This window comes from Cherax quadricarinatus, chromosome 81 (genome assembly GCF_038502225.1).
Source record: "Cherax quadricarinatus isolate ZL_2023a chromosome 81, ASM3850222v1, whole genome shotgun sequence".
Taxonomy (NCBI): domain Eukaryota; kingdom Metazoa; phylum Arthropoda; class Malacostraca; order Decapoda; family Parastacidae; genus Cherax; species Cherax quadricarinatus.
This window is the reverse complement of record NC_091372.1, coordinates 9,018,286-9,028,570: the sequence shown is the minus strand read 5'-3', so window position 1 is coordinate 9,028,570 and position 10,285 is coordinate 9,018,286.

The following is a 10,285-nucleotide window of genomic DNA, read 5'->3' as shown; positions in this document are numbered from 1 at the left end:
TGCCAGGGAGAGGGGGCCGGGGGTAGAGAGGGTGGGGGTGAGAGAGTGTGCCGGGGGGTAGAGTCCCGGGGGAGTAGAGAGTCCCCGGGGGTAGAGAGGGGGAGGGAGTAGAGAGTGCCAGGGGAAGAGCCCAGGAAAGGGAGACCGGGGGAGAGAGAGTGTGCCGGGGGAGTAGAGAGGGCAGGGAATTGCAGAGTGCCGGGGGAGAGAGAGGCCAGGGAGAGAGTGGCAGGGAGGGGGAGGCCGGGGGAGGAGGGGGGCAGGGGGAGGGGCAGAGAGAGTGGGGCCCAGTAGAGAGTGCCGGGGAGAGGGGGCCAGGGTGAGGGGTGGGGGGGCGTGAGGGGCAGGGGGGAGTGCCGGGGGATAGAGTGGCCGGGGAAGTAGATGGGCAGAAAGAGGGGCCAGGGTAGAGGGGGCCAGGCAGAGAAAAGGGAAGAGTGGGGGGAGTAGGGCCAGGGAGTAGAAGTGCCAGGATAGGCGAGGGGCCAGGGGAGTAGAAGTGCCGGAAGAGAGAGAGTGCCAGGAGGAGGGGGGGAAAGTAAGAGGCCAGGGAGTGGTGCCGGGGAGTAGGGGGCGGGGGAGTAGTAAGGAAGGGAGTGGGCCCGGGGGAGTAGAGTGCCAGGGAAAGAGAGGGTGCCAGGGTAGAGTAGAGGGAGGGGAGAGGTGGCGGGGAGTGAGAGGGCCGAAGGAGAGTGGGCCCAGGGGAGTAGGTGGCGGGGTAGAGAGTGGCGGGGAGAGGTGCCAGGGGGGCGCCAAAAAGGGAGTGCCAGAGGGTGGAGTCCAGGGGGGAGAAGGGAGTGAGTGCCGGGGAGTAGAGAAGGCCAGGGAGCAGAGGGGCCAGGATAGTAGACCAGGGAGAAGGGGCCAAAGGAGAGAGTGTGGGATAGTAGAGTGCCAGGGGAGAGGGGCAGGGGTAGTAGTAGTAGTAGTGCCAGGGGTAGTAGTAGTAGTGCCAGGGGTAGTAGTAGTGCCAGGGGTAGTAGTAGTAGTGCCAGGGGTAGTAGTAGTAGTGGCAGGGGTAGTAGTAGTGCCAGGGGTAGTAGTAGTAGTGCCAGGGGTAGTAGTAGTAGAGGTAGCAGTAGTAGTAGTAATAGTGGCAGTAGTAATAGTAGTAGCAGCAATCGTTGTTTTTTTTTTTTTTATTATCACACTGGCCGATTCCCACCAAGGCAGGGTGGCCCGAAAAAGAAAAACTTTCACCATCATTCACTCCATCACTGTCTTGCCAGAAGGGTGCTTTACACTACAGTTTTTAAACTGCAACATTAACACCCATCCTTCAGAGTGCAGGCACTGTACTTCCCATCTCCAGAACTCAAGTCCGGCCTGCCGGTTTCCCTGAATCCCTTCATAAATGTTACTTTGCTCACACTCCAACAGCACGTCAAGTATTAAAAACCATTTGTCTCCATTCACTCCTATCAAACACGCTCACGCATGCCTGCTGGAAGTCCAAGCCCCTCGCACACAAAACCTCCTTTACCCCCTCCCTCCAACCCTTCGTAGGCCGACCCCTACCCCGCCTTCCTTCCACTACAGACTGATACACTCTTGAAGTCATTCTGTTTCGCTCCATTCTCTCTACATGTCCGAACCACCTCAACAACCCTTCCTCAGCCCTCTGGACAACAGTTTTGGTAATCCCACACCTCCTCCTAACTTCCAAACTACGAATTCTCTGCATTATATTCACACCACACATTGCCCTCAGACATGACATCTCCACTGCCTCCAGCCTTCTCCTCGCTGCAACATTCATCACCCACGCTTCACACCCATATAAGAGCGTTGGTAAAACTATACTCTCATACATTCCCCTCTTTGCCTCCAAGGACAAAGTTCTTTGTCTCCACAGACTCCTAAGTGCACCACTCACTCTTTTTCCCTCATCAATTCTATGATTCACCTCATCTTTCATAGACCCATCCGCTGACACGTCCACTCCCAAATATCTGAATACGTTCACCTCCTCCATACTCTCTCCCTCCAATCTGATATTCAATCTTTCATCACTTAATCTTTTTGTTATCCTCATAACCTTACTCTTTCCTGTATTCACCTTTAATTTTCTTCTTTTGCACACCCTACCAAATTCATCCACCAATCTCTGCAACTTCTCTTCAGAATCTCCCAAGAGCACAGTGTCATCAGCAAAGAGCAGCTGTGACAACTCCCACTTTGTGTGTGATTCTTTATCTTTTAACTCCACGCCTCTTGCCAAGACCCTCGCATTTACTTCTCTTACAACCCCATCTATAAATATATTAAACAACCACGGTGACATCACACATCCTTGTCTAAGGCCTACTTTTACTGGGAAAAAATTTCCCTCTTTCCTACATACTCTAACTTGAGCCTCACTATCCTCGTAAAAACTCTTCACTGCTTTCAGTAACCTACCTCCTACACCATACACTTGCAACATCTGCCACATTGCCCCCCTATCCACCCTGCCATACGCCTTTTCCAAATCCATAAATGCCACAAAGACCTCTTTAGCCTTATCTAAATACTGTTCACTTATATGTTTCACTGTAAACACCTGGTCCACACACCCCCTACCTTTCCTAAAGCCTCCTTGTTCATCTGCTATCCTATTCTCCGTCTTACTCTTAATTCTTTCAATTATAACTCTACCATACACTTTACCAGGTACACTCAACAGACTTATCCCCCTATAATTTTTGCACTCTCTTTTATCCCCTTTGCCTTTATACAAAGGAACTATGCATGCTCTCTGCCAATCCCTAGGTACCTTACCCTCTTCCATACATTTATTAAATAATTGCACCAACCACTCCAAAACTATATCCCCACCTGCTTTTAACATTTCTATCTTTATCCCATCAATCCCGGCTGCCTTACCCCCTTTCATTTTACCTACTGCCTCACGAACTTCCCCCACACTCACAACTGGCTCTTCCTCACTCCTACAAGATGTTATTCCTCCTTGCCCTATACACGAAATCACAGCTTCCCTATCTTCATCAACATTTAACAATTCCTCAAAATATTCCTTCCATCTTCCCAATACCTCTAACTCTCCATTTAATAACTCTCCTCTCCTATTTTTAACTGACAAATCCATTTGTTCTCTAGGCTTTCTTAACTTGTTAATCTCACTCCAAAACTTTTTCTTATTTTCAACAAAATTTGTTGATAACATCTCACCCACTCTCTCATTTGCTCTCTTTTTACATTGCTTCACCACTCTCTTAACTTCTCTCTTTTTCTCCATATACTCTTCCCTCCTTGCATCACTTCTACTTTGTAAAAACTTCTCATATGCTAACTTTTTCTCCCTTACTACTCTCTTTACATCATCATTCCACCAATCGCTCCTCTTCCCTCCTGCACCCACTTTCCTGTAACCACAAACTTCTGCTGAACACTCTAACACTACATTTTTAAACCTACCCCATACCTCTTCGACCCCATTGCCTATGCTCTCATTAGCCCATCTATCCTCCAATAGCTGTTTATATCTTACCCTAACTGCCTCCTCTTTTAGTTTATAAACCTTCACCTCTCTCTTCCCTGATGCCTCTATTCTCCTTGTATCCCATCTACCTTTTACTCTCAGTGTAGCTACAACTAGAAAGTGATCTGATATATCTGTGGCCCCTCTATAAACATGTACATCCTGCAACTGGGGAAGGAACTTGGGGTAACACTGATACCCGGTGGTGGTGGTGTGTCTTGTCCAGTAACAGTTATTGCTTCCGTTTCATCTCTCTGGGAGGAAAACCCTGGAAATGAGCCTAGAGTAGATCTGGGCGCAGAGGAGAGAGCGGAGTCACGAACTGATCTACCACGAGCAGACACAGTTGCCATACGACTGGCAACAACTTGTTGGGACCTAACAGGCATAACATCTATGTTCCAAGATTTTTCCCATAAACACTAAAATCAGCCACAGAATTAATATAGCAATCGTTGTAGCAGTAGTAATAATAGTTGTAGTAGAAGTTGTGGTAGAAATAGTAATAGTTGTAGATGTATTAATAGTACTCATATTGTTATATTTTTATTTTGATATAACAGAATTTATATAACGGCTTATTATAGCGTCATCAACAATACTGTTTACGTCACTGTTCCCTCATCAACGTCATTTACGTATAAACATCGACGGACCCAATAAATACCCCTACGGAACACCACTTGTAATGGGCCCCCATCCTGATTTATCCAGATTTATGCAGCACTGCCTGCCAGTTATACCTGGAGTATCTAGTGATGTATCGGATACCCGCATCCGCATCCGTATCCGCATTCGCGAAATATCAGCATAATTTCTTACATCCGCATCTGCATCTGCATCTGCATCCGTATTTTACTGTAAACAGATATCCGCATATGCAGCCGCATCCGAATCCGCGGAGCATCCACACAATTTCTTACATTCGCATCAACATCCGCGGAACATCCACACAATTTCTAACATTCGCATCAACATCCGCGGAACATCCACACAATTTCTAACATTCGCATCAACATCCGCGGAACATCCACACAATTTCTTACATCCGTATTTGCATCCACATCCGCAAAATAAGTCAGACATCCTCATAAACATCTGCATCCGCGGATATCAAAATTTTCACATCCGATACATCTCTAGAGTATACATGGCGGAGATAATTTCGGGGGTCAACGCCCCCGCGGCCAGGTCTAAGACCATCCCAGGATTCCATCCAGGAGAAAATTTACCCTCGACTACCATGTGCCGCTACTTTCTTAAGCAGTCTCCGGTGTAGAACTTTCTTCAAAGGTCTTAGTGAAGTTTATTTAAGCAAATTACTTATCTTATTCTGTTACATTAAACAATTTAGTGGAAGAAGTTGGTAAATTAGACAAAAGCTCCATAGATTTTGAAAATTATTAGCAATAGACAGTTTTAAAATGAATGATCCAAATGAGCCTAAAGCCTCATGGTAGTGTAAAAAAATGTAAAAATGTGTAAAAAGGTGTAAAAAATTGTAAAAAAGTGTAAAAAGGTGTAAAAAATTGTAAAAAGTGTAAAAAAGTGTAAAAAAAGTGTAAAAAGGTGTAAAAAAGTGTAAAAAAAAGTGTAAAAAGGTGTAAAAAGGTGTAAAAAAGTGTAAAAAGTGTAAAAAAGTGTAAAAAAAAGTGTAAAAAGGTGTAAAAAAGTGTAAAAAAAAGTGGAAAAAGGTGTAAAAAGGTGTAAAAAAGTGTAAAAAGTGTAAAAAAGTGTAAAAAAAAGTGTAAAAAGGTGTAAAAAATGTAAAAAAAAAGTGTAAAAAGGTGTAAAAAAGGTGTAAAAAAGTGTAAAAAGTGTAAAAAAGTGTAAAAAAAAGTGTGAAAAGGTGTAAAAAAGTGTAAAAAGGTGTAAAAAAATTGTAAAAAGTGTAAAAAAGTGTAAAAAAAAGTGTAAAAAGGTGTAAAAAAGTGTAAAAAAAAAGTGTAAAAAGTGTAAAAATGTGTAAAAAGGTGTAAAAAGGTGTAAAAAGTGTGAAAAGTGTAAAAGGGTTTAAAAAGGTGTATAAAAAACGTCAAAATGTGTAAAAAAAAGTGTAAACAACTGTTAAAAGTGAAAAAAAGTGTAAAAAGGTGTAGAAAAGTGTAAAAAAAAGTGTAAAAAGGTGTTAAAAGGTGTAAAAAAAGTGTGAAAATGTGTTAAATTGTTATTATTGTAAGAGGAATTAAAGAACAGGTTCAAACAATAATGATAGGTTCAGATACCAGGTTCAGATACCAGGTTCAGATACCAGGTTCAGATACCAGGTTCAGATACCAGGTTCAGATACCAGGTTCAGATACCAGGTTCAGATACCAGGTTCAGATACCAGGTTCAGATACCAGGTTCAGATACCAGGTTCAGATACCAGGTTCAGATACCAGGTTCAGATACCAGGTTCAGATGCAAGATTCAGATACCACGTTCAGATACCACGTTCAGAGGTTCTAATACCTGTTGAACCACTTCTGAAATTATTATCATCACTGTGAGTTGATCAATGTTTATACATGAGTTGAGTAAACTACCATGTATCATGGTACTGGGGGTTCACTGTAGTGTACTACCATGTATCATGGTACTGGGGGTTCACTGTAGTGTACTACCATGTATCATGGTACTGGGGGTTCACTGTAGTGTACTACCATGTATCATGGTACTGGGGGTTCACTGTAGTGTACTACCATGTATCATGGTACTGGGGGTTCACTGTAGTGTACTACCATGTATTATGGTACTGGGAGTTCACTGTAGTGTACTACCATGTATCATGGTAATGGGGGTTCACTGTAGTGTACTACCATGTATCATGGTACTGGGGGTTCACTGTAGTGTACTACCATGTATCATGGTACTCGGGGTTCACTGTAGTGTACTACCATGTATCATGGTACTGGGGGTTCACTGTAGTGTACTACCATGTATCATGGTACTGGGGGTTCACTGTAGTGTACTACCATGTATCATGGTACTGGGGGTTCACTGTAGTGTACTACCATGTATCATGGTACTGGGGGTTCACTGTAGTGTACTACCATGTATCATGGTACTGGGGGTTCACTGTAGTGTACTACCATGTATCATGGTACTGGGGGTTCACTGTAGTGTACTACCATGTATTATGGTACTGGGAGTTCACTGTAGTGTACTACCATGTATCATGGTAATGGGGGTTCACTGTAGTGTACTACCATGTATCATGGTACTGGGGGTTCACTGTAGTGTACTACCATGTATCATGGTACTGGGGGTTCACTGTAGTGTACTACCATGTATCATGGTACTGGGGGTTCACTGTAGTGTACTACCATGTATCATGGTACTGGGGGTTCACTGTAGTGTACTACCATGTATCATGGTACTGGGGGTTCACTGTAGTGTACTACCATGTATCATGGTACTGGGGGTTCACTGTAGTGTACTACCATGTATCATGGTACTGGGGGTTCACTGTAGTGTACTACCATGTATCATGGTACTGGGGGTTCACTGTAGTGTACTACCATGTATCATGGTACTGGGGGTTCACTGTAGTGTACTACCATGTATCATGGTACTGGGGGTTCACTGTAGTGTACTACCATGTATCATGGTACTGGGGGTTCACTGTAGTGTACTACCATGTATCATGGTACTGGGGGTTCACTGTAGTGTACTACCATGTATCATGGTACTGGGGGTTCACTGTAGTGTACTACCATGTATCATGGTACTGGGGGTTCACTGTAGTGTACTACCATGTATCATGGTACTGGGGGTTCACTGTAGTGTACTACCATGTATCATGGTACTGGGGGTTCACTGTAGTGTACTACCATGTATCATGGTACTGGGGGTTCACTGTAGTGTACTACCATGTATTATGGTACTGGGAGTTCACTGTAGTGTACTACCATGTATCATGGTACTGGGAGTTCACTGTAGTGTACTACCATGTATCATGGTACTGGGGGTTCACTGTAGTGTACTACCATGTATCATGGTAATGGGGGTTCACTGTAGTGTACTACCATGTATCATGGTACTGGGGGTTCACTGTAGTGTACTACCATGTATCATGGTACTGGGGGTTCACTGTAGTGTACTACCATGTATCATGGTACTGGGGGTTCACTGTAGTGTACTACCATGTATTATGGTACTGGGAGTTCACTGTAGTGTACTACCATGTATCATGGTAATGGGGGTTCACTGTAGTGTACTACCATGTATCATGGTACTGGGGGTTCACTGTAGTGTACTACCATGTATCATGGTACTGGGGGTTCACTGTAGTGTACTACCATGTATCATGGTACTGGGGGTTCACTGTAGTGTACTACCATGTATCATGGTACTGGGGGTTCACTGTAGTGTACTACCATGTATCATGGTACTGGGGGTTCACTGTAGTGTACTACCATGTATCATGGTACTGGGGGTTCACTGTAGTGTACTACCATGTATCATGGTACTGGGGGTTCACTGTAGTGTACTACCATGTATCATGGTACTGGGGGTTCACTGTAGTGTACTACCATGTATCATGGTACTGGGGGTTCACTGTAGTGTACTACCATGTATCATGGTACTGGGGGTTCACTGTAGTGTACTACCATGTATCATGGTACTGGGGGTTCACTGTAGTGTACTACCATGTATCATGGTACTGGGGGTTCACTGTAGTGTACTACCATGTATCATGGTACTGGGGGTTCACTGTAGTGTACTACCATGTATCATGGTACTGGGGGTTCACTGTAGTGTACTACCATGTATCATGGTACTGGGGGTTCACTGTAGTGTACTACCATGTATCATGGTACTGGGGGTTCACTGTAGTGTACTACCATGTATCATGGTACTGGGGGTTCACTGTAGTGTACTACCATGTATCATGGTACTTGGGGTTCACTGCAGTGTACTACCATGTATTATGGTACTGGGGGTTCACTGTAGTGTACTACCATGTATCATGGTACTGGGGTTCACTGTAGTGTACTACCATGTATTATGGTACTGTGGGTTCACTGTAGTGTACTACCATGTATCATGGTAATGGGGGTTCACTGTAGTGTACTACCATGTATCATGGTACTGGGGGTTCACTGTAGTGTACTACCATGTATCATGGTACTGGGGGTTCACTGTAGTGTACTACCATGTATCATGGTACTGGGGGTTCACTGTAGTGTACTACCATGTATTATGGTACTGGGAGTTCACTGTAGTGTACTACCATGTATCATGGTACTGGGGGTTCACTGTAGTGTACTACCATGTATCATGGTACTGGGGGTTCACTGTAGTGTACTACCATGTATCATGGTACTGGGGGTTCACTGTCGTGTACTACCATGTATCATGGTACTCGGGGTTCACTGTAGTGTACTACCATGTATCATGGTACTGGGGGTTCACTGTAGTGTACTACCATGTATTATGGTACTGGGAGTTCACTGTAGTGTACTACCATGTATCATGGTACTGGGGGTTCACTGTAGTGTACTACCGTGTATCATGGTACTGGGGGTTCACTGTAGTGTACTACCATGTATCATGGTACTGGGGGTTCACTGTAGTGTACTACCATGTATCATGGTACTGGGGGTTCACTGTCGTGTACTACCATGTATCATGGTACTCGGGGTTCACTGTAGTGTACTACCATGTATCATGGTACTGGGGGTTCACTGTAGTGTACTACCATGTATCATGGCACTGGGGGTTCACTGTAGTGTACTACCATGTATCATGGTACTGGGGGTTCACTGTAGTGTACTACCATGTATCATGGTACTGGGGGTTCACTGTAGTGTACTACCATGTATCATGGTACTGGGGGTTCACTGTAGTATACTACCATGTATCATGGTACTGGGGGTTCACTGTAGTGTACTACCATGTATCATGGTACTGGGGGTTCACTGTAGTGTACTACCATGTATCATGGTACTGGGGGTTCACTGTAGTGTACTACCATGTATCATGGTACTGGGGTTCACTGTAGTGTACTACCATGTATCATGGTACTGGGGGTTCATTATAGTGTACTACCAAGTATCATAGTACTAGGGGTTCACTGTAGAGTACTACCATGTATCATGGTACTGGGGGTTCACTGTAGTGTACTACCATGTATCATAGTACTGGGGGTTCACTGTAGTGTACTACCATGTATCATGGTACTGGGGGTTCACTGTAGTGTACTACCATGTATCATGGTACTGGGTTTTCACTGTAGTGTACTACCATGTATCATGGTACTGGGGGTTCACTGTAGTGTACTACCATGTATCATGGTACTGGGGGTTCACTGTAGTGTACTACCATGTATTATGGTACTGGGTGTTCGCTGTAGTGTACTACCATGTATAGTGGTACTGGGGGTTCACTGTAGAGTACTACCATGTATCATGGTACTGGGGGTAGTGTACTACCATGAATCATGGTACTGGATGGTCCACTACAGTGTACTACCATAAATCATGGTACTGGGGGTTCACTGTAGTGTACTACCATGTATCATGGTACTGGGGGTTCACTGTAGTGTACTACCATGTATCATGGTACTGGGGGTTCACTGTAGTGTACTACCATGTATCATGGTACTGGGGTTCACTGTAGTGTACTACCATGTATCATGGTACTGGGGTTCACTGTAGTGTACTACCATGTATCATGGTACTGGGAGTTCACTGTAGTGTACTACCATGTATCATGGTACTGGGTGTTCACTGTAGTGTACTACCATGTATCATGGTACTGGGGGTTCACTGTAGTGTACTACCATGTATCATGGTACTGGGGGTTCACTGTAGTGTA